Genomic DNA, 26,252 nt, shown 5'->3' with positions numbered 1-26,252 from the left:
CGGATCGAAATCTCTCGAGAAACCTGAAAATAGCTGTGCAGCAACACTCCCCTCCAAACTGAGAGAGCTTGAGAGGATCTGCAGAGAAGAATTGGAGAAACTCCCCAAATATAGGTGTGCCAAGCTTGTAGTGTCTTACCCAAGAAAACTCAAGGATGTAATCTCTGCCAAAGATGCTTCAACAAAGTACTGAGTAAAGGGTCTCAATCCTATTATTACCTAAATAACAACGTTGAAACAATATTCTAACATCGGCTGATAAACTGTTAAGTACTTACCGTTCCAAAGAGCCATGGACCTCCGGCCCGAGAGGCAAGAAGGATGAAAAAAACGTAGTTGAATCCCAAAATAATGATAAAGCACGCCACAGCTAACAAGATTAGCATTAGACCTGATAACTCAGACAACAGTTCAAATCAAATTTTATTTTATTAGTCACATGCGCCGAATACAACAGATGTAGACCTTACAGTGAAATGCTTACTTACGAGCCCCTAACCAACAATGCAGTAAAAAAAATAAATAAGAATAAGTACTAAAAAATAATTAAAGAGCAGCAGTAAAATAACAATAGCAAGACTATATACAGGGGGGTACTGGTACAGAGTCAATGTGCGGTACCCTCTGTAGTGCCTTGTGGTCAGAGGCCAAGCAGTTGCCATACCAGGCAGTGATGCAACCAGTCAGGATGCCCTCGATGGTGCAGCTGTAGAACCTTTTGAGGATCTGAGGACCCATGCCAAATCTTTTCAGTCTCCTGACGGGGAATAGGTTTTGTCGTGCCCTCTTCACGACTGTCTTGGTGTGCTTGGACCATGTTAGTTTGTTGGTGATATGGATACCGAGGAACTTGAAGCTCTCAACCTGCTCCACTACAGCCCCGTCGATGAGAATGGGGGCGTGCTCAGGCTTCTTTTTCCTGTAGTCCACAATCATCTCCTTTGTCTTGATTACGTGGAGGGAGAGGTTGTTGTCCTGGCACCACACGGCCAGGTCTCTGACCACCTCCCTATAGGCTGTCTCGCCGTTGTCGGTGATCAGGCCTTCCACTGTTGTGTCATCGGCAAACTTAATGATGGTGTTGGAATCGTGCCTAGCCGTACAGTCATGAGTGAACAGAGAGTACAGGAGGGGATTGAGCAAGCATCCCTGAGGGGCCCTGTGTTGAGGATCAGCGTGGCGGCTGTGTTGTTACCTACTCTTACCACCTGGGGGAGGCCCGTCAGGAAGTCCAGGATCGAGTTGCAGAGGGAGCTGTTTAGTCCCAGGTTCCTTAGCTTACTGATGAGCTTTGAGGGCACTAGGGTGTTGAACGCTGAGCTGAAGTAAATGAATAGCATTCTCACATAGGTGTTCCTTTTATCCAGGTGTGAAAGGGCAGTGTGGAGTGCAATAGAGATTGCATCATCTGTGGATCTGTTAGGGCGGTATGCAAATTGGAGAGGGTCTAGGGTTTTTAGGATAATGGTGTTGATGTCAGCCATGACCAGCCTTTCAAAGAACTTCATGGCTACAGATGTGAGTGCTACGGGTCGGTTGTCGTTTAGGCAGGTTACCTTAGTGTTCTTGGGCACAGGGACTATGGTGGTTTGCTTAAAACATGTTCCACACTGTTGCTCTCAGCAGCCTCTTCAGAGTCTTCCGGAATGCTTGCTACTCTCCTCCAGGAAATTCAAGATGGTAACAAAGGTCTTTCACAAAAAATTTACAAGAAATTTGCTGAACTCCATTCTTCCATTGACGACCTGAAATCCTCCCTGAATTATCTCCTTTTGAGAACGACTGAGGCTGAGTTACGCATTAGCACAGTTGAAGATACCATCACTCGACATGACCAGGTTATGAAACAGGTGCAGAAGGACAAAGTTGATCTCAAAAACAATGTGGACCAGATGGAGAACTAGAGCAGACGCAGCAATATTGAAGGAGGACAGCGAAGGCCGTGACCCCGTCCGTTTCTTCACTCAATGGATCCCTGATGTCCTTGGCATAACCAACTTCTCCAAGCCGCTGTAAATCGAACACGTCCACAGAACCTTAACACCAAAACCCCCACGGGTCGTCCTGATCAGGTTCCTCCATTTCCAGGACAGGGAGACGATACTGCGACTTGTAAGGGCCAAAGGGGACATCACCATCGATTGCAAGAGGGTCAGCGCTTTCCCAGATATGAGCGCGAATCTCGCCAGACGTTGCAAGCAGTTCAAACCAGTCGCCAAAGCCCTGAAGGAGAAGAACATCACCGGCTACCTCATTCACCCTGCGCGGATGAAAGTTCAGCACAATGGCCGAAGCCATCTCTTCGACACACCGGGAGAAGTGTTTACTTTTCTCAAAGAACTGAACCGCGTTTGATTCACAAAGGTCTATCCTTGGAATTGGATGCAGTTTATTGTCTTTTTTCTTGTTTGTGCTGTCCTGGGACTGAATGTCTATTTGGAATTTGGATCTGTTTACCCTGCGATTCGGTCGCTACAGTTGATTTGGACATTTTCAACGAACAGTTATTTTTCCTGTGGTGAGTTGTATTACATTTACAGGAGAGTATATTTTATTATGACAATATCCACTAGACGAAACAAATTAGTAGGCTTAGGCCCATTGCTTTTCCCCCCATTTATGTTTCTCCTCTTCTCCTGAAAAGAGACTCAAGCAGCTCTTATTGTTGACAGTAAAATATTCAGCCATAAATGTCTATTCACAATGTTTGTTTTCAACATAGAGAGCTTGTAGGTTTTAGTTTATGCCAAAGTTTAGCTAGTAAAAGCAAGATGGAAAGTGAGCAACAATGTATATCTACAAGTGTTTTCATGTTTGATGGTTGGGATTGGTTTTAGTCCAACAATCAGGGTGGATGGGGTTTATGTATTTTTTTTCTATGTTTAACGTCGTTTCCTTCCTAAATTGACAGACAGGTCACTGAAACATTACCTGACTATTTACATATGAGTGATTACAGATCACTGCACCTGTACATAGCCCAACTGTAAATAGCCCATCCAACTACCTCATCCCCATACTGTATTTATTTTGCTCCTTTGCACCCCAGTATCTCTACTTGCACATTCATCTTCTGCACATCTACCATTCCAGTGTTTAATTGCTATATTGTAATTACTTTGCCACGATGGCCTATTTATTGCCTGTATGTATGTAGACCTTTTCTACTGTATTATTGACTGTATGTTTGTTTATTCCAACTCTGTGTTGTTGTATGTGTCGAACTGCTTCGCTTTATCTTGGCCAGGTCGCAGTTGCAAATGAGAACTTGTTCTCAACTAGTTCTCAACTTTTTTAAAATTACTATTTGGTTATATATTTGAAACTCAACCCATGCTTAATCCACTACAATATGTCACATTCAACGTAAAAGGTCTTAACAGCCCAGTTAAGAGGTAAATATTCTATACATGCCTTAAGAAATTAAAGACTGATATTGTGTTCTTACAAGAAACATATCTTACAGCCAGTGAACAGAAGAAATTAAAGAGGGAAAGGGTCGGACAAGTTTTTGCATCCTTAACTCTATAGCAAGAGGAACTGCAATTTTGATAAGTAGACACATCCCCTTCTGTGTCAGCAACAACATGTCTGATCCCTCAGGCAGGTTTGTTTTGGTGCAGGGGCAAATATATTTGGGGTTTTGGACCTATTGAATATTTATGCTCCTAACTTCGATGACCATATGTTTATTCAGAATGTCTTCCTTCAGGTTGCTCAAGCACCACCAGGATGGCTACTGGCTGGAGGATATTTTTGTTTAGATACAGTTCTTGATAGGTCCTCTGTTAAACCCTCCCCTCTTACTAAAGCCACCAAGCTCACCATGTCATTTATGAAGGATCTCAATTTACTAGACATCTGGAGACCGATGCACCCACAGGATAGGGCCTACTCTTTTTTCACACCCACACAACACACACACACACACACACACACATAGATAACTTTTTGCTATCGACCCAACTGTTTCATTGAGTGTTAGATACCAATTATCTCCCCAGATTGCTCCTCTGGTATTATCAATCTCCATTTCTACCAAGGAAAATGTAGCATATAGATGTAGACTACATTCTACACTCCTGAAGCAACCTGAATTTTGTGCATTCATCAAAGATTAGATCAATATTTTTACTTTAACAAACAAACCCTCTGCTCCTGACAGTTTTATTCTTTGGGACGCATTGAAAGCCCATCTGAAGGGACTGATCATTGCCTATACTAAAGGGTTGAAGAGAAAACACAGTGCCGAACTGAATGTCCTTGAATCTGACATTTTTGAGCTAGAGAAAACCTACCAAAGAGGCAAAAACTGAAATATAATACTCTGAACGCATTTCAAGCTGAGAGGGCATCACAATCAAAACGGCGTTACTGCGAATTTGGAGAGAAAGCACACAAAGTATTGGCATGGCAACTGAAGGCAGAGGAACGTAAGAGGACAATTAATGCTATAGAAACTCTTACTAATGAGATATCTTTTGACCCTACTGAAATTAATGATACTTTTAAGAAATATTACGAGGACCTCTATACTTCCCATTCAAGTGATGATCTATCAGAGATCGACTCTTTTCTCTCCTCTCTCAACCTCCCATGCCTGTCAGAGGAAGACAGAGAGCGCCTGAGTGAACAGTTCTCAATCCCTGGAGGCAATTAAATCTTTACTTTCTAATAAATCTCCTGGGGAGGATGGCTTCCCTCCAGGAGTTCTGTAAAGAATTTAAGGAGCTGTTGGTCCCCACCTTATGGAGGTACTTAAAAAACCAAGGGAGGACAACTACTTTCCAGAGACTTTTATTCAAGCTGTGATTACAGTAATTCACTAGAAAGGGAAAAACCTGCTAAAGTGAGCCTTATATAGACCGATCTCTCTCCTTAATACCTATTGTAAACTGGTCACCACAATGCTATCTAAGAGACTGGAGTCATGCTTTCCCCTGTTGGTCAACCCAGATCAGACTGGCTTCATAATTAACAGATTATCCTCCAATAGTCTCAGAAGGTTCTTTGATATAATTCACCTTGCTAACAAAAACAAAATACATAATGTCGCAGCCAAAAAGGCCTTTGATAGGGTCGAATGGCCTTATCTCTTTCGCGTTTTGGAAAAGTTTGGTTTAGGCACGGTGTTTGTAAGCTTGATAAAATCACTCTAGCTGGGATTAGCTAGGATTACTTCTTCCTCTTTCCCTCTATAGGGGAACAGACAGGGTTGCCCTATTAGCCCTCACCTCTTCGCCCGCACCATCGAACCGTTGGCTGAGGCRATTAGAACGTGCCCTGACATACATGGCTTTGAGGTGGGCCCCCAGACCCATAAGTTATCACTTTTTGCGTACGACCTTATCTTATTTCTAACGAATCCAGAACATTCCCTCTCGAACTTAGAGAACCTATTACAGTATAATATTTCTTTCTCTGGATATACGGTACATTTTGATAAAAGCACAATCTTACCATTGTCTGTCTTTGACTATCATACCATCAAGGATAAGTTTCCTTTTAGATGGTTGCTTATGGGCTTCACATATCTGGGCATAATGGTGGATGATCACCTGAACAACCTCTATAAACTCAATCTGGCATGCTTGTTGCAAAAGGTGGAGGGGTGACCTGTGTAAATGGATGGAATGGACTTGTCTCTCACTCTACTGGGTAGAATTGAATGTCCTGCCCAGATTTCTATATTTGTTTCAATCTCTCCACATCCCTGTACCCACAGCATTCTTTTCCTCTCTCGACAAGCTGACCAGATGGTTTATCTGGCACAGTAAAACCCCTAGGGTTTGGACAAACTGACCCTTGATTACGGTCAAGGTGGCTTAAACCTCCCCAATTTCAGAATGTGTTACTGGGCTGCACAGTCTAGATTTCGGGCAGAATTGTTTTACAAATGGGACATGAAATCTATAAAAACTATCACAGACAACCCTTTTTATGCATTCTGTCCTGGCATGGTGCAAACTGCATGAGCTGTTCAGACGAGAAGGATTTCTTTCCCCTAAAACCCCTCTATGGAACAATAGATTGATTCCTATGTTTTTCCAGAATAGTAACTTTAGACCATGGTCTGACAAGGGGATCCCTCTTCTGGAACATTGTTATGAGGAGGAAATTCTTATGTCCTTTGATCAGCTGAAACAGAAATACCACTTGTCTAACAGGGACTTCTTTAGCTACCTACAACTACGAAACTTTATTAGGGTGTCTCTCAAGGGACAATGGAACCTACCTAAGATGTCCCCTATTGAACAACTCTGACATGCAGACCAACCACTGTTCAAGACCATTTCCCATGTTTATGATATGCTCTTTTGTCAGGACTATCACTGCCTGAGCTACATAAACCCCGACTTAGATGGGAAAAATATCTGGGTATTAATCTTGATAAGGGACTATGAAGTGACCTATGCAGGGATGGCGTTACATCCACATTGAACTCCAGATACAGACTGATCCAGTTTAATTTCCTRCATCAGCTCTATATCACCCCATCTAGACTGCACAAGTTCAACCCTGGTATCTCCTCCCTATGTTTTAGATGTGGCTCAGATGAAGGAACATTCCTCTATTCCACTTGGCAGTGTTCAAAACTACACCGTTTCTGGCAAGGGGTATGAAATACCATATCCTGAATTCATGGAGTTGCATTCCCTTTAGACCCAGAGGTCTGTCTACTGGGTAACTTTACTAATTCCAATCTTAGGCAAAGGCATACAATAAAGCTAACAGAAATATTGCTAGCGAATGCCAAGAAATGTATTGCCTTGAAATGGAAATCAGATTGCAACTGTCAGGGGAGTATCGGAAGTTAATAGTTGTATCCCACTGGAGAAAATGACTTACTGCTTTGGTCACAAACACAAATTGCACTCACCTGAGACTAATGCAGATGCACTAAAGTTAACATTAGCTATCTAACTGCACTTGATGTAAACAAAATCAAACACACCCAGTTTGGCACCCACCTCTAGGTACACACTGCTACCATTATTATCTTTGCTGCTACTGCTAGCTGATAGTCCAACACAAACTACAGTCAATGTAAAATCAAGCGCACCCTGCTCGGCAGCCTCCTTCCCCGCCTACCTTGACAGCGCTTGTTTTCCGATATCCAAGTTGAAAACGGAGAACGAATAAGGCCGATATCTGTTAATTTTTCCGATCTCGAATAAACAGAAAACGGATAAACAAGCAGTGGTATAGTTATCCGTCTTCTTGTTTCATGTAGGATATCGGATGGCCACGATATACACAGAACTCAAAGGCATGTTGCTTATCTTTTCTTTTATGGCTATCTTGAGGATTCAGTTCTTAAATCATTGAAAATAACATGCATGTAAATGGTTGATATTATTTTTACATTTAAAGACTGCACAAATAAATATTTTCTTGTTTCTACCATGCCCTAAGGCGCATGCCAAATATGTCAAAAATTAACAACCAAAAAACAAATTATATACAGGGTTTCAAACACAGGCTTCAAGCAGATTTTATCTGATGTGTTTTTAAATGGATCTTATCACATATCTAATTTTCCATCACATATTTGCCATATACACTGAGTATTAGGAACACCTCCCTAACATTTTGCCCTCAGAACAGCCTCAATTCGTCAGGGCATGGACTCTACAAGTTGCCGAAAGTTCTTAAATCATGGAAATCATTCTATATTTCCAATGTAGCTGTCAGGTTTTGGCCAGGACTGTTCAGGTTTTGGTCACTAGATGTCCCCATTGCACCTTTTTTGTACCTTTTGTTTTTTCCTTGCTCTAATTATTGTTTGCACCTGTGTGTCGTTCCCTTGTTAGTATTTAAACCCTGTGTGTTCCTCAGTTCTTTGCTCAGTGTTTGTATGTTAGCACCCAGCCCCAGCCTTGTTGTGAACATATTTCTCTTATTGGATTTTCCAGAGGTTCTCTGGTTTAGTGCTTGTGTATTTTTGAGTAGTTTTTTGAGGTTTGTTTTTCCCTGCTGTTTTTACCACTTTGTGGAGTTTCTTTGTATTTTGGAGGATATTCATTTTGTGCCTCTTGGCTTTATTTTTGGACGTGGTGGATTTATATTCTTTGCCTGAAGATCTTGTCCTTTTATTAAACCACCATTTCTAGTACTGCTGAGTCTGCCTCATCTTCTGGGTTCTGCCGACTATTAGTGACTGTTTCTCTCACCGGGTCCTGACAGAAACACTGAGCCATTAATATGAACCCAGAGGCAGCCAGTATCCAGGACTTTTTTCCCATGCTGTCCCACCACGAGGGGACTGTCCAACGTCACGAAGCTGCTCTGGTTCAGCAAGAGGCCTTACTGGCTGGACATTCTCAACTTCTGTCGGAGATGATGACTTCCATAAAACAGATTTCTGATCAATTTTCCCCTGCAACCACTTCTGCTCCAGTTCATCAGATTCAAGTGCCCGTGGCAGTTAACCCCCTGGCTGAACCTCGTCTGCCGCCTCCCCAACGGTTCTCAGGTGATCCGAGTGTTTGTAAGGGGTTTTTCACCCAATGTTCTCTCTCCTTCGAGCTGCAACCCTCGTCGTTTCCCACCGACCGGTCCAAGATAGCATATATCATCACCCTGCTGTCGGAAAAAGCCCTAGCCTGGGCTACTGCTGTGTGGGATGCCCAAAGTCCCTGCTGTGCCAGCTACTCTACCTTTGCTGAAGAATTCAAGCGAGTGTTTCAAGATCCCACCAGGGGACCTGACTCAGCCAAACAGCTCCTGACTCTCAGCCAAGGTCGGCGCAGCGTGACGGACTATGCCATCCAGTTCCGCACGGTGGCAGCAGCGAGTGGCTGGAACGACGAGGCGCTCACAGTGTGTTTTTTGAAGGGTCTTTCCGACACCATCCAAGATGAACTGGCCACTCGGGAACCACCGGACAACCTCGAGTCCCTGATCAAGTTGGCTTCACGCATAGACCAGCGTCTGAGAGAGAGAGAGCTCAACCGTAGATCTCTCACCCTAGCTCCTATCGGTCCCAGCTCCGAGTCTCCACCTTTATCCTCGCTGACTCCAACGGAATCCATGCAGGTTGGACGCATCTCCCAGGCTGAGAGAGACCGCCGGATAAGGAGCGATGCTGTCTATATTGCGGCAAAACCGGGCCATTTCCTCTCCACGTGTCCCGGCCTCCAGGGAAAACGCACTCTCCCGTGCAGGCCTGGGAGGACTGTAACGGGAACATAACCTCCTCCCATCATCCAACTCCGCCTGCTTATTCCAGTTACCCCTTTCCTGGGACAACCACGAGCTTCCCCTTCAAGCCTTGGTAGACTCTGGAGCCGCAGGTAACTTCATGGATGGTGTTTGGGCGAAGGAGAATGGCGTTCCCTCTGAACCTCTTAGTGACCCCATAAGGGTTACTACGTTGGATGGAAGCCCTTTGGGATCTGGACTTGTCACTCGTGTCACTACCCCTCTTGCGACTTTCAGTTTCCCAACACCAGGAAGTGATGAACTTTCATCTGACCTCGTGTTCCGAGTTCCCTCTCGTCCTTGGATACCCCTGGCTTCACAGCCATAACCCTCACATCGACTGGTCTGTGGGCACTATCAAGCAGTGGGGTCCTACGTGCCAAGCCACTTGTATCTTCCCTAGTTCCCCGACAGTTCCCCTCCCGAGTCTCTAGAATCCATCGACCTGTCCCGAGTTCCCGAGTGTTACCGATGACCTCAAACCGGTATTTGCACAACAGAGGGCCACCAAACTACCACCCCATAGACCTTACGATTGCCCCATCGACCTGTTTCCGGGCACCTGCCCCCCAGGGGTCGGATCTTTTCCTATCTCCTCCCGAACGAGCTGCTATGGATACCTACATCAAGGACGCTCTGGCAGCAGGCCTCATGCGTCCATCCACCTCGCCGGCGGGAGCAGGGTTTTCTTTGTGGCCAAAAAAGATGGTGGATTACGACCTTGCATCGACTACTTAATGCCATAACCGTCCGTAACCGCTACCCGCTACCCCTTATGGCCACAGCCTTTGAGCTGCTCCAGGAAGCAGTGGTCTTCACTAAGCTTGACCTACGGAACGCATACCATCTTGTGCGGATCAAACCCGGTGCCGAGTGGAAGACGCTTTCACACGCCTACTGGTCACTACGAAATACTGGTGATGCCCTTCGGCCTGACCAACGCCCCGGCTGTGTTCCAAGCGCTCATAAACGATGTGCTTAGGGATATGCTTAACATTTTCGTGTTTGTTTACTTGGATGACATCCTCATCTTTTCGAGCTCCCTTCAAGAACACACTAAGCATGTCAGACAAGTGCTCAAACGCCTCCTAGACAGCCATTTGTACGTTAAGCTGGAAAAGTGTGAATTCCATTCCTCTCGAGTACAATTCCTGGGATTTGTAGTGGAACCCGGTCGAGTCCAGTGGACCCCAGAAGGTAGGGGCGGTAGCGGATTGGCCCACCCCCAAGTCGTTAAGGAAGTTCAGCGTTTCCTGGGCTTCACTAACTTTTACCGCAAGTTCATCAAGAACTTCAGCTCGGTGCAGCCCCTCTCTCAGCTGTAACCAAGGGTGGCAACACAAGGTTTCTGTGGGGAAGAGAAGCTGAGACGGCCTTCCAAGGACTCAAGCAGCGCATCCTCTCTGCTCCCATCGTGAACTACCATGACGGCGGATGAACCTTTTGTGGTGGAGGTAGACGCATCAGAGGTTGGTGTTGGAGCTGTCCTGTCTCAGAGGGGGGAAGACAAGAGGCTTCATCCTTGCGCCTTCTTCTCTCACCGGCTTACCCGGCCGAGAGAATTACGATGTGGGGGATCGTGAACTCTAGCGGTTAAGAATGGCATTGAAGGAATGGAGAAACTGGCTCGAGGGCTCTCAACCATTCAAGTGCTTACGGACCACAAAAATCTGGAGTATATCCAGCAGGCGAAGCGGTTGAACTCCAGACAAGCTCGATGGTCTCTTTTCTTCAGCCGATTCCAGTTTATCCTCACCTATAGACCCGGGTCGAAGAATCTCAAACCGGACGCCTTGTCACGAGTCTACTCTCCTGCCATTCGAGAAGATACTGACATGACTGTTCTTCCTGCCGCTAAGATCGTGGCTCCAATCTCGTGGCAAGTTGAGGATACCGTGAGACAAGCTCAAGCCATCGAACCGGGTCCTAAGGGAGGTCCTGCCAATCGGTTGTTTGTTCCCAAGGCAGCAAGACCCCAAGTCCTTCTGTGGGGGCACTCCTCTCGCCTCACCTGTCACCCGGGCGTAGGTCGCACCTTGGAGTTCATTCAGCGTAAGTTCTGGTGGCCCACCATAAGAGAAGACGTTGCCACTTTCGTCAAGGCCTGTCCCGTGTGCTGCCAGGGCAAATCTTCTCACCTCCGCCCTCAAGGACTCCTTCACCCTTTATCTATTCCCCACCGACCCTGGTCCCATATCTCGTTGGACTTTATTACTGGCCTTCCTCCGTCCCATGGTAATACTACTATCCTAGTCATCATCGACAGGTTTTCTAAGGCGGCCAGGTTTGTTCCCTTGACCAAATTACCTTCTGCCAAGGAAACAGCTGAGTTGGTGATTAACCATGTGTTCCGAGTCTTTGGCATTCCGCAAGATATGGTTTCCGACAGAGGTCCCCAGTTCGCCTCAAGGTTTTGGAAGGCCTTCTGCCAACTCATAGGGGCCACGGCCAGTTTATCTTCAGGGTACCATCCGGAGTCCAACGAGAGGATGAGGATGAGGATTCATCCGAGAGGATGAATCAGGAGCTGGAAACCACCCTCAGATGTATGGTTTCCAACAACCCGTCCACATGGTCATCCTTCATTGTTTGGGCCGAGTACGCGCACAACACCTTGTGCTCCTCCTCCACTGGTATATCCCCGCACGAGTGTCAGTTTGGCTATGCTCCTCTATTGTTCCCGGACCAGGAGGCAGAAGTCAGAGTGCCTTCAGCCTCGAGGTTCATCAGACGCTGTCGGCTTACGTGGAAGAAGGCCCGTCTTAATCTTCTGCGTTCCTCACAGCAGTACCAGCGACAAGCCAACAGACGTCGCCGTCCCGGTCCTACCCTGTACCCCGGCCAGAGAGTATGGCTCTCAACAAAGAACTTACCGCTACGGGTGGAGTCTCGTAAGCTGTCCCAGAGATTCATCGGTCCCTTTAAGATTGCCAGGAGAGTCAATCCCGTTACTTTTCGCCTGCACTTACCCAGATCCCTTAAGATCAATCCAACATTTCACATTTCTTTATTAAAACCTGTTGTTTTTTCTCCCCTTATCCCGGCAGGCAGACCTCCCCCTCCGCCCCGTGTCATAGGAGGCCAGTCGGCTTATACCGTCCACCGGATACTGGATTCCCGCCGGGTGCAGCGGTCCTGGCAGTATCTGGTGGACTGGGAAGGCTACGGTCCCGAGGAGCGCTCCTGGGTTCCTGCCAAGGACATACTGGACCCTGACCTCATTCGTCAGTTCAGGGCCCTCCACCCTGAGAAGGCTGGTAGGAACGTCAGGAGCCGTTCCTAGGAGGGGGATTCTGTCAGGTTTTGGCCAGAACTGTTCAGGTTTTGGTCACTAGATGTCCCCATTGCACCTTTTTTGTACCTTTTGTTTTTTCCTTGCTCTAATTATTGTTTGCACCTGTGTGTCATTCCCTTGTTAGTATTTAAACCCTGTGTGTTCCTCAGTTCTTTGCTCAGTGTTTGTATGTTAGCACCCAGCCCCAGCCTTGTTGTGAACATATTTCTCTTATTGGATTTTCCAGAGGTTCTCTGGTTTAGTGCTTGTGTATTTTTGAGTAGTCTTTTGAGGTTTGTTTTTCCCTGCTGTTTTTACCACTTTGTGGAGTTTCTTTGTATTTTGGAGGATATCCATTTTGTGCCTCTTGGCTTTATTTTTGGACGTGGTGGATTTATATTCTTTGCCTGAAGATCTTGTCCTTTTATTAAACCACCATTTCTAGTACTGCTGAGTCTGCCTCATCTTCTGGGTTCTGCCGACTATTAGTGACTGTTTCTCTCACCGGGTCCTGACAGTAGCTGGGATGTCTATAATATATCTGAAGGCGCACAGGATGTTTTCTATGTCGACTGCACAGGTGAATACATGATAACAGCCATCCGTCTTCTATGGCTGTGTTTAACTTTAGAAACTCATCACTTATGAAGTACTTTGCCCTGCTGACACGTGGATCCTCCCCTGGTTGTGGTGTCGTCTCGTCAGGCGTAGGTAGTGTAGTGTACATAAAAGAAAAACTGCACCACATTTCGGAGTTCCATGTTCAACTGACCTCTGACATTACACAAGCGAATAAATAAATAAATTGTTGTGTCAAATGTGCCTCAGACACCCCTGAAGCTTTTTTCATGTTTTTTACATAATGCATTTTCTCCTCTGCAGTGAGTTCCTCATGCATCTGATTGACTATGTAGGCCGTTCTCATCTGTACATATTTTAAATGAGTCAGGTTTCAGCAGACGGTTTCCCTCCGTCCCACTTCGGCCAAAATGAAGTTCAATGTCAAACCACACTTTATTCACCAAACCCTCAGTTGTTTCGGTGTCCAGAGCCTTGGATTGTTTGAAGAGCGGCATGCTGTTTTCAGTTACGGCTGCGTGATGGGCAGCTTTGTTGCACCCTTCTTTCCTCAACTTTTTAATTACGGCGACAAACACATTGTTGCTCGTTGTGAGTTCTGTGTTCTTCTATATATTCCATGCTAAACTGAGAACGAGGTTGGTGATACGTTGGTTCAAACCAGCTCTGAATTCAGTGTAGCTGCTAATCCCATATTATTAGTTGCCATTCATGTTTCTCACTGTACCATAAAAATCCCATAGGATGTTTTTCAGCTCTGTTTTTGTTGTATTTTCAAACTCACAATGTATCCCTTTTTCTACACACCAGTCAGTGAAGCAGGTTTGTTTGTCAGTGAAGCCCACTTTTTTTCACTGTGTTCCTTTAGTTTTCGTTTCTCTCAAGTTCATCTACACTCTTATTTTCTACATGGGCATGTTGAGCTGTTGTTGACATAGCCATTTTAGCATGGTGAAAAGCCTAAACTTTATAGTCATGGTGTTACGCCGTCTACTGCTCATCCTGTGTCTCCTTGACCTGCCACCGCTCCCTCTCCCACTCCCCCTCTCTGTGTGTGTGTGATTGTGTGGGCGAAGACAGGTGTGCTGGAGTCAGAGCAGATCCCCACCAGCTGCAACCTGTTCCATAACCAAGTCCTCTACAAATACTCAGTCCTGCCACTTCCACACTGCCAGATCGTAATCTCTGCTCAGTCAGTCTACGTTTGTAGCCGTTTGTTACTATTTAGATCCTGTTATCCTGTTTTCCTTGCCTGACACGGTTTTCCTCTCCGCTACAGTTCTGCCCACTCTAAGACCATAAGGATATTTTTACCGTGGTATACACCGTTGTCACCGGCTTAGTGGGGACGCGGATCGACAGAGACGAGGGCTCTTGTGCCGACAGCACCACGCAGCCCCGGGAGCCCAGGCTCCTGTCCAGCCCAACCAACATCCACTATACTCGCCACGTACGCCCCAGCCTGCCTGTGGAGACCACCATGGAAATGATGTGTGGCCTAGGATTTGAAGCAGCAACCTTCTGGCTTCTGACCCGCCTCTAAGTGATAATCGATGTATGGTGAGTATTTGGGCGTGCTTCGCCCAGGTGGGTGCAACACAATGTTGATGGATGAGATTAGTTATCCCTACAATGTAAACCTAAAGCACTTTGACCACTTGCAAAAACACTTTATATATCCCTATTAGTTGAGTTTTATATTGTTCTCACTGATCTGTGCCTGAGGGCAACTTCCACCAGGAGCTGGTAGGCACTAGATAGAGCAGAAAGAGATACGGATATTTACTGGACATACGGCCCTTTATTTCTCAATCATTTTTTGGGATGTATACCAATCCAGCAACCCCGGTTCCATTCTGTTATACGGCAGCTAGTCAGTGTGAGGTCCTTCTCACGAGTCACCAACCCTGATCCGGTAGCACCCCCCAACTCACCCCACTGAGTAGCACAGCTAGCATAGCGTCACAAGTAACTTGTAGCATCTAAATATCATTAAATCACAAGTCCAAGACACCAGATGAAAGATACAGGTCTTGTGAATAAAGCCACCATTTCAGATTTTTAAAATGTTTTACAGGGAAGACAGAATATGTAAATCTATTAGCTAACCACGTTAGCGAATGACACGATATTTTTACCAGGCAGATTCGGCTAGGCGCCCACGTCCAGTTCACATGCACAACAGATATGATATAACATCGTAAATTGGGTCTTACTATGGCTGATCTTTCATCAGAATGTTGATCAAAGTGTCCTTTGTCAAGATGAGTCGTTGGTTCCGTTCAGAATTCTTCCTTGCCCACTCCATTTAGCACAGGTACCGGTCGAGTGGCACGYATRTCTCAAACGTAAATAKAATCKGACAACGGWACACCYKAAAACTCCCGYAAAAATTCAAATAATCTGATTAAACTATATTGAAAAAACATACATTACGATGATATGGTCACATGTATCAAACAAACTTCGAGACGGAGATAATAATGGCCGTACAACAGAAGACAATCGCAGCTACAAGTCGCACGATATAGAGAACCGGAAGTTGTCGGTCACGCCAAAGAATTAGCTCTCATTTCACGTCAGTCCCAGATAAACAAGATATTTTTCCTCTGACGTCCTCTTGTCACCCAGAGGAAGGCCAATGAGGTGTGTTTCGGGTCATAGGGGGCACGACCATATATAGGCAGAGCTTTGAAGCCAGCATAACACATCTTGATTTTATGTTCTTGGTCATGGAAAGTGCTGTGGAATGACTTCTGTATCACTCAGAGACAAAATTGAAACGGTTTTAGAAACTAGGGATTGTTTTCTTTCCAATGGTATTATTTATATGCATATAGTAAGAGCAATAATTGAATAAGAGGCAGTTTAATCTGTAGAGCAAATTATGCTAATGCAAAAATATTACCCCCTGTATTCTCAAGAGGTTATTAATGGACAGTGGTGCTAATTCCCATCACTATAAACAGGGCAACATACTATGTGGGCTGTGGATCAAAGAATGTTTGCACTTTGTCGTTCTTCTACCCTCTTCCAGATTCAGCATGGCACTGGGAGACCACACACAAGATAGGGGTTTAAGAAAAGGAGTGAACGTCCATCTTATCTTTCAACCCTCCACACCTGCCCAGACAGTGAGCTCCGCTAGCTCACCTCTCTGTGGGGGTCAGGGCACCACTACCACAAACACTAAGCACAAATGGAGGCTTTCACTTCATCATCTAGGAGGCTTCAAAGCCAACAATTGATAGTTGAAAAATAAACTACACACAGTATATTATCAGTGCTCATATTCTCTTGTGCCACCCAGTTCTGGTCGGCTGCCAAATAAGAAAAAGCGCTAGCTGTCTTCTCCTTACTCATCGGAGGAGCCCAGAGGATCAGTGTTTTTGTGTTTGTGTGTGTGTGTGTGTGCTCTGGGCTGGTGAATCATTTCACTGCCTTGACTGAAAGATGAGTTGCGGTGAGAGGATGAAAGCAAGGAGTGTGTGTGTGTCTTACACTCAAACTTACAAGAGAAAAAGACAGTCGACTCCATCTTCAACTCACTCTTTTAAGACCCCACCTGCAAAGCCACCCCCTCCCCACCCGACCACATCAAAGTCCCTCTAAGAGACATTTCTGGGCAAACTCATCTCTGTGTTACCCGACGGGTGAATCTGACTCACTCTCAACACATCTGCCCTGTTTCCCATCATTCCCAACCCCTATCTGTCATCTCTGACAGTGGAGGTGTGAGGCTAAGGTGGCTCCATAACACCCTTTACCATCAATGGAGGGAGGGAGGGAAGGAATCATCTTTTCTATTCAAGCCAGAAGGGGTTACTTACTTCTGAGGCAGCTGCTATGCTATTGATGTGCAGGGCCGTGACCCTGAAGATACAATAGAATGGTTGTGAAGGAGGTGAAGAAGGGGGGCTGGGTTTGCCACAGTGCCTCAGGCAAATAGGTGCTGAAATGTATTTATTGTGTTACTATTTTTTCTATTATTATTCTATTTATTTTTTGGGGTGGGGGGTATTCTGCATTGTTGGGAAGGGCCCATAAGTAATAATTTCACTGTTAGTCTACAACTGTTGTTTACGAAGCATGTAAGAGTTATAATTTGAGTTATTTTGAGTTATTTTACATATTAGGTGTGTGTGTGTGTGTGTGTGTGTGTGTGTGTGTGTGTGTGTGTGTGTGTGTGTGTGTGTGTGTTGCTTCACATTGTCTATCTATCTCACCTCTGATTCGTTACAGCAGAACACATCAGAGGCTCTGTAGAAATCGAAATGCAAGTCTGGAATGGCCGGCGCTGGGTTGAAAATGGTCTTCTCTGTAAGATATAAGAAACAGTATCTATATATACAGTGCCTTTGGAAAGTATTCAGACCCCTTTTTCCACAGTTTGTTAGGTTACAACCTTATTCTAAAACTGATTCAATTGTTTCCCTCATCAATCTACACACAATAACCCATAATGACAAAGCAAAAACAGGTTTTTTGAAAGTTTTCCAAATTTATATTAAAAAGAAGAAAATGAATTATCACATTTACATAAGTATTCAGACCCTTTACTCAGGACTTTGTTGAAGCACCTTTGGCAGCGATTACAGACTCGGGTCTTCTTGGGTATGACGCTACAAGCTTGGCACACTTGTATTTGGGGAGTTTCTCCATTGTTCTCTGCAGATTCTCTCAAGCTTTGTCAGGTTGGATGGAGAGCGCTGCTGCACGGCTATTTTCAGGTCTCTCCAGAGATGTTCGATCGGGTTCAAGTCTGGGCTCTGGCAGGGCCACTCAAAGACATTCAGAGACTTGTCCCGAAGCCACTGCTTGGCTGTGTGCTTAGGGTGGTTGTCCTGTTGGAAGGTGAACCATCGCCCCAGTCCTAGGTCCGGAGTGCTCTTGAGCAGGTTTTCCTCAAGGATCTCTCTGTACTTTGCTCCGTTCATCTTTGCCTCGACCTGAATAGTCTCCCAGTCCCTGCCGCTGTAAAACATCCCCACATCATGATGCTGCCACCACCATGCTTCACCGTAGGGATGATAACAGGTTTCCTCTCCAGACCTGATGCTTGGCATTCAGGCCAAAGAGTTCAATCTTGGTTTCATCAGACCAGATCATATTTTTTCTCATGGTCTGAGAGTCTTTAGGTGCCTTTTGGCAAACTCCAAGTGGGCTGTCATGTGCCTTTTACTGAGGAGTGGCTTCCTCCTGGCCTCTCTACCATAAAGGCCTGATTGGTGGAGTGCTGCAGAGATGGTTGTCCTTCTGGAAGGTTCTCCCATCTCCACAGAGGAACTCTAGAGCTCTGGCAGACTGACCACTGGGTTTTTGGTCACCTCCCTAACCAATGCCATTCTCCCCCGATTGCCTAGTTTGGCCGGGCGGCCAGCTCTAGGAAGAGTCTTGGTGGTTCCAAACTTCTTCCATTTAAGAATGATGGAGGCCACTGTGTTCTGGGGACCCTCAAAAGCTGCAGAAATGTTTTGGTACCCTTCCCCAAATCTGTGCCTTGACACAATCCTGTCTCATAGCTGTATTCTATTCTTTTGACCTCATTACTTGGTTTTTGCTCTGACATGCACTGTCAACTCTGAGACCTTGTATAGACAGGTGTGTGCCTTTCCAAATCATGTCCAATCAATTGAATTTACATCAGGTGGACTCCAATCAAGTTGTAGAAACATCTCAAGGATGATCAATGGAAACAGGATGCACCTGAACTCAATTTCGAGTCTCATAGCAAAGGTATTTGTTTTTCATATTTAATGCGTTTGCTAAAATAAAATTAACTGTTTTTGCTTTTTCATTATATGGTATTGTTTTTAAAAATCCACTTTAGAATAAGGCTATAACGTAACAAAATGTGAATATTTTCCAAAGGTACTGTATCCTACTCAAACAGTACAGTACATATCAGGTAAATGCTACCAGAGAACAATCCATTCCACTGCAGAATGCTGAAACAATGAAACAACTGAACAACTCCATTCACTGAGTTTGATAAAGGGCATAAGAGAAAGCTAGTGTTTACGGAAATATGTTGGTATAAAAAAAGCTTCCAGCACACACCAATGTTGATCCAACCCAGTGGACAAAATCGGAATTACGTCATTTATATGTTGTAAACTGGTCTCCTGGTTGTACAAGATTACAACCCAGTCTTTTATTATGATGACATTTGGGAAATACATATTTAGACTGTTATCCAGTCAGAGAACAAGTTAGTATTTTTTCTGGTTACTAAAAAACATCTAGAAAACGTATTTTTACAATCAGTATACAAGCTAAGCATTTCGTGCTGGGAAAATCCCTCCTGTGGGACAATCAGCGACAATTCAAGTTAAACATAGTAAATAGTCCCTTTTAAACCTGTATTGTATATTCAGATATATATCAAAACTAATATCTGCATTAGCCATTGTAACCCTGCTACCCTAATTTCCACAATTTCTGACGACACAGACTTTCCCTTTACAACTATATGCCAATCAGAAACTCATTGATTTCTCTTTCAGTGGGTACAATGGCTTCCATGGGGTTCACTCTGCAGGCAAAGCTCAAGTGGATGAATGCTATAAAAAACAGCCCTTTTAAAGATCAAATTAGAATTTCCTGGAAAAGAAAAAACAGTGTCCAGAGAGGTGGCCGTACACATGCTCTGTTCTTCAACTCAGGTTTCTCAATGTGTTTGTGTGTTTATTCCTCTATGTATGAGGTGTAACCCTGTGCATGCGTCATGCTTATGTGTTTGGGAAGAGCATCAGCATGTGGGTGAGCTCTAACCGTGTGGGTGAGCTCTAACCGTGTGTGTGTGTGTGTGTGTGTGTGTGTGTGTGTGTGTGTGTGTGTGTGTCCCTCTATGTGTAAACAAGGCGTAAACCTATGCGTGCATGTGTGTTTGGGAAATGCATCAGTGGAAGGGTGAGCTGTATGTAACCATGTTATTTTTACTCGTTATTGTTATTAACTGTGTATACATGCCTCATGTCTCTATTTTTATTTTATTTTGTATCTTTAAATCTGCATTGTTGGAAAACTAGGACCCGTAAGAAAGCATTTCCCTGTTGTTTATGAAGCATGTGACAAATACAATTTGATTTGTAACCCTGTGTGTGTTTGTGAGGTGTAATTCTCAGTGTATGTGTTGTATCCCAGTCTACACAGTGCATATTCATGACACTTAACACTACATATTTTTATCCAACATCATGTTATTCTGTGTATGTGTGTGTGTGGATGTACATGCAGTGAACTCCAAAAGTATTGGGACTGTGACCTTTTTGGGGGGGGGTCTACCCCAGCACTTTTGAATTTGAACGATAATTCATTTGCTTTAATTTGAGGGTATTTTCATCCAAATCGGACGAACCGTTTAGAAATTACAGCACTTTTAGTACATAGTCCCCCCATTTCAGGGGACCAACAGTATTGGGACAAATTCACTTATACAGTGCCTTCAGAAAGTATTGATATACCCTTGATTTATTCCCGATTTTTTAGATACTTCTGTATTTCATTTTCAATACATTTGCAAATATTTAAAAAAAATATGGTTTCACTTTGTCCTTATGGGGTATTGTGTGTCGATGGGTGAGGAAAAATATAAATGTAATCCATTTTGAATTCAGGCTGTAACGCAACCAAAAATGTGGAATATATGAAGAGGTATTAAAATACTCTCTGTGTGTTTATTCAAGTAGTCAAAAGTTTAGTATTTGGTCCCAAAACTTGTGTTTCAGATCATTTTGTGCCCAATAGAAATGAATGGTAAATAATGTATTGTGTCATTTTAGAGGGACTTTTATTGTAAATAAGAATAGAATGGAACAGTATGAAACATGTCGAAACCACGTTTGAATCCGTTCCAAATATTCCATTCCAGCCATTACAATGAGCCCGTCCTCCTATAGCTCCACCCACCAGACTCCACTGGTTTCTAAACACTTCTACATTAATGTGGTTGCTACCATGATTACGGATAGACCTGAATGAATCGGGAATAATGATAAGTGAGAAAGTTACAGACGCACAAATATTATTCCTCCAAGACCTCTCACCATTACAATAACAGGGGAGGTTAGCATTTTTGGGGGGAGTATGATATTTATGCCTCTAACTTTCTCACTCATCATTACTCACAATTCATTCAGGATTACCTGTAATCATGGTAGCATCCAGATTAATGTAGAAGGGTTTAGAAAAATATGATATTCTTATTTACAATAAAAGTGACTAAAATGACACTACATTATTTACCATTCTATTGGGCACAAAATAACTATGTATGTGACTCATTTAAATATCTCCCTGCATATATTTACTCTAAAGGCCTTTTGTATTCTTGCATGTCTGTGAAATAAAACCCTATTTTGTATCTGTGTGTGAGTATGTGATTGTGTATGTGTGTGGGTGTGCGTAAGTGAGCAGCTGTGTGGGTTTGCTCAGGGCTTTGGCCACCTCGCGCTCTGAGGTGGATGCTGGGGCCTCTTTCAAGTAAAAGAGGAAACAGTGTGTCACAGACACAAACACACAAGTACACACAGGCAGGCAACATGTGTGTGGATGATACAGATCATACCTTCCTTCCACTTTCCTCTCTCTCGCCTAGCTCAATATCTGCCCCCTCTTCTCTTTCACAGCGGGTCTCAACTTAACTTCCCTCTCTCAGCTCATTCTTTCCTCTTTCTATCTCCCCCTCTCTCTGTCTTTTGTCTATCTACTCTTTCTAGACTTTCCCCTTCCTTTCTCTCTGAATCTCTGTCTCAAATACTGTACTCTGGTCCCTCTTTCTCTAATTCCTCACACTCTCATCTGTCTCTCACTCTTTGTCTCTCTCATCTATGCTTGTGTATCGAAAACAGTGTAAACTAAAGAGGCACCGCCAGTTCAGGTGTACGGCCAGCGCTATCACCCTCTTCCTCACCCCTATCTTGAGAACCATCTGCCATCTGTTCACATCGACCACATCACCAGAGGAGGATGGTTCAACCACAGAGCAATGCTTGTGAATTAGCTACAGTGCACAAAATTGCACAAACAATAACATGTGTGCCCAATACACTTGACATTACAGCAGGGTTGGGGTCAACTCTATTCTAATTCACTCAAATCAAGGTCACTACAGTAACAAATAATGGTAATACTGGACCTAGGCAAATCAAATCAGGAAGTAAACAAAAATTCTAATTTTGCACTTCAAAAAGCTATGAGGAAAATTTGCATTGTAATTTCACTATACTTCCTGAGAATTGACAAAATGGTAATGGAGGACCCCAACCCTGCAGGGCAGTCCCATAAAAATCAACAAGTCCCTAATGTCTCAGTCAGTCATAACCATAAAGAGACAATGACTCGGCCCAAAGTCGGAAGTTTACATTCACTTAGGTTGGAGTCATTAAAACTCGTTTTTCAACCACTCCACAAATTTCTTGTTAATAACTACCGCTTCTCTCTCCCGGATCCGGGATCCTCCTCATCAAAAAAGCTGACTAGCATAGCCTAGCCTAACGCGACAGGGATATCATATAATATAATTTTCATGAAATCACAAGTCCAATACAGCAAATGAAAGATAAACATCTTGTGAATCCAGCCATCATTTCCGATTTTTAAAATGTTTTACAGCGAAAACACAATATGTATTTCTATTAGCTAACCACAATAGCAAAAGACTCAACCGCATATTTTCACCATTTTTCTACCGCATAGGTAGCCATCACAAAACCGACCAAATAGAGATATAACTATAACATGTTTACAATAAATTTATGTTTTGTTCGAAAATGTGCATATTTGAGGTAAAATCATAGTTTTACATTGCAGCTACCATCAAAAATATCACCAAAGCAGCCAGAATAATTACAGAGAGCAACGTGAATACCTAAATACTCATCATAAAACATTTATAGAAAATACATGGTATGAAAAATACAGCAAATGAAAGATAAACATCTTGTGAATCCAGCCAATATTTCCGATTTTTTAAGTGTTTTACAGCGAAAACACAATATAGCATATATTAGCTTACCACAATAGCCAAACACACAAATGCATTTATTAGCAGCAAAAGGTAGCGATCGCAAAAACCAGCAAAAGATATAAAATGAATCACTAACCTTGACCAACTTCATCATGATCGACGCAGTCTAAATCACTAACCTTGACCAACTTCATCAGATGACAGTCTTATAACATCAGGCTATACAATACACTTATGTTTTGTTTGAAAATGTGCATATTTAGAGCTGCAAACCGTGGTTATACATTGTGAATATGTAGCATCGATTCACCAGAATATCCGGAGCTAGTTTGGACACTCACCTAATCTGACCAAAGAACTCATCATAAACTTTACTAAAAAATACATGTTGGACAGCAAATGAAAGATACACTGGTTCTTAATGCAACCGCCGTGTTAGATTTAAAAAAAATAACTTTACCATAACAAACAGCTTACGTTATAGCGAGACAGCGCCCGCCAAAACGGCGGATAATAGGACTCAACATTTTACACAGAAATACGAAATAACATCATAAATTGTTCTTACTTTTGCTGAGCTTCCATCAGAATCTTGTACAAGGAGTCCTTGGTCAAGAATAAATCGTTGTTTGGTTTTAGAATGTCCTTCTCTCCTGTCGAATTCGCTCCACAAGGATAGCCAATGTTGATGACGTTCCCAATTTCTCTCGATGCAGAGAACGGAAAACTCCAAAAGTCCCATTAAACATTGAATAAACTGATGAAACTCGGTTGAAAAAACCTACTTTATGATGTTTTTCTAATATGTATCAAATAAAAACAGAGCCGGAGATATMAGCCGTGTATACCGAARGCTTATCATAAGACAATATGGAGGTGCTTCCCGCGCCTAGGTAGAGAAAGGAAATTCTGGACACGTCATTCCAAGAGCTCTTGTTCGACCTCAGATCAAGCTAGACACCCCATTCCACCTTCCACTGCCTGTTAACATCTAGTGGAAGGCGTATGCAGTGCATGCATATCCATAAATATAAGGCAATTCAATAGGCAGGCCCTGAAACAGAGCCTCGTTTTCAGATTTTTCACTTCCTGTCTGGAAGTTTGCTGCCAAATGAGTTCTGTTTTACTCAATGATATAATTCAAACAGTTTTAGAAACTTGAGAGTGTTTTCTATCCAATAGTAATAATAATATGCATATTGTACGATCTAGAATAGAGTACGAGGCAGTTTAATTTGGCCACGATTTTTTCCAAAGTGGAAACAGCGCCCCCATATTGACAAAGAAGTTAACAAACTATAGTTTTGGCAAGTCGGTTAGGACATCTACTTTGTGCATGACACAAGTAATTTTTCCAACAATTGTAAACAGACAGATTATTTCACTTATAATTCACTCCATCACAATTCCGTTGGGTCAGAAGTTTACATACACTAAGTTCACTTTGCCTTTAAACAGCTTAGAAAATTCCAGAAAATGATGTCATGGCTTTAGAGGCTTCTGAAAGGCTAATTGACATCATTTGAGTCAATTGGAGGTGTACCTGTGGATGTATTTCAAGGCCTACCTTCAAACTCAGTGGATCTTTACTTGACATCAGGGGAAAATCAAAAGAAATCAGCCAAGACCTCAGAACAAAAATTGTAGACCTCCACAAGTCTGTTTCATCCTTCGGAGCAATTTCCAAACGCCTGAAGGTACCACGTTCATCTGCACAAACAATAGGACGCAAGTATAAACACCATGGGACTACACAGCCATCATACCGCTCAGGAAGGAGACATGTTCGGTCTCCTAGAGATGAACGTACTTTGGTGCGAAAAGGGCAAATCAATCCCAGAACAACAGCAAAGGACCCTGTGAAGATGCTGGAGGGAACAGGTACAAAAGTTTCTATATCCACAGTGAAATGAGTCCTATATCGACATAACCTGAAAGGCCGCTCAACAAGGAAGAAGCCACTGCTCCAAAACCGCCATAAAAAAGCCAGACTACGGTTTGCAACTGCACATGGGGACAAAGATCGTACTTTTTGGAGAAATGTCCTCTGGTCTGATGAAACAAAAATAGAATTGTTTGGCCATAATGATCATTGTTATGCTTGGAGGAAAAAGGGGAGAGGCTTGCAAGCCGAAAAACACCATCCCAACCGTGAAGCACGGGGGTGGCAGCATCATGTTGTGGGGTTGCTTTGATTGCAGGAGGGAGTGGTGCACTTCACAAAATAGATGGCATCATGAGGAAGTAAAATTACGTGAATATATTGAAGCAACATCTCAAGACATCAGTCAGGAAGTTAAAGCTTGGTCGCAAATGGGTCTTCCAAATGGACAATGACCCCAAGCATACTTCCAAAGTTGTGGCGAAATGGCTTAAAGACAACAAAGTCAAGCTATTGGAGTGGCCATCACAAAGCCCTGACCTCAATCCCATAGAAAATGTGTGGGCAGAACTGAAAAAGCATGTGCGAGCAAGGAGGCCTTACAAACCTGGTTCAGTTACACCAGATCTGTCAGGACGATTGGGCCAAAATTCCCCCAACTTATTGTGGGAATGTTTGTGGAAGGCTACCCGAAATGTTTGACCCCAAGTTAAACAATTTAAAGGCAATGCTACCAAATACTAATTGAGTGTATGTAAACTTCTGACCCACTGTGAATGTAATGAAATAAATAAAAGCTGAAATGAATCATTCTCTCTACTATTATTCTGACATTTCACATTCTTAAAATAAAGTGGTGATCCCAACTAAAACAGGGAATTGTTACTAGGATTAAATGTCAGGAATTGTGAAAAACTGAGTTTAAATGTATCTGGCTAAGGTGTATGTAAACTTCCGTCCTCAACTGTAAGCGCCAGACACAGTGCTAAATACTTAGCTGTTAGCTAGTAGTCATCAGTCAGCTCCCTACCCTGATGTTTCCAAGCCGTTTTTCACTCCAGGTGTTGTGGAGAACAGCTGTAGTAGATGTGAAGAGAGAGAGTGGGTTAGAGGCACATCTGTTGTGGCAGATGTTTTGGTAACATCTAGAAGAGATGTACATGTTCTGAGTCATGTCTGGAGGTGTTGTGAGTCTGGATGTGCATTGCAAATTACATTTAACATTTACATTTAAGTCATTTAGCAGACGCTCTTATCCAGAGCGACTTACAAGTTGGTGCATTCACCTTATGATGTATGTCCAGTGGAACAACCACTTTACAATATTGCATCTAACTCTAAGG

The 26,252-nt window shown here is 43.6% G+C and overlaps 1 pseudogene; it reads right to left on the bottom strand.

The window, feature by feature from the left end:
- Positions 1–26,252, bottom strand: part of LOC112068335 (ribokinase-like) — a 52,335-nt pseudogene that overhangs the window by 13,493 nt on the left and 12,590 nt on the right.

Source organism: Salvelinus sp. IW2-2015, unplaced genomic scaffold (genome assembly GCF_002910315.2).
Source record: "Salvelinus sp. IW2-2015 unplaced genomic scaffold, ASM291031v2 Un_scaffold451, whole genome shotgun sequence".
Taxonomy (NCBI): domain Eukaryota; kingdom Metazoa; phylum Chordata; class Actinopteri; order Salmoniformes; family Salmonidae; genus Salvelinus; species Salvelinus sp. IW2-2015.
The sequence above is the reverse complement of the archived record's forward strand: the minus strand, read 5'-3'. Positions and strand labels throughout refer to the sequence as shown.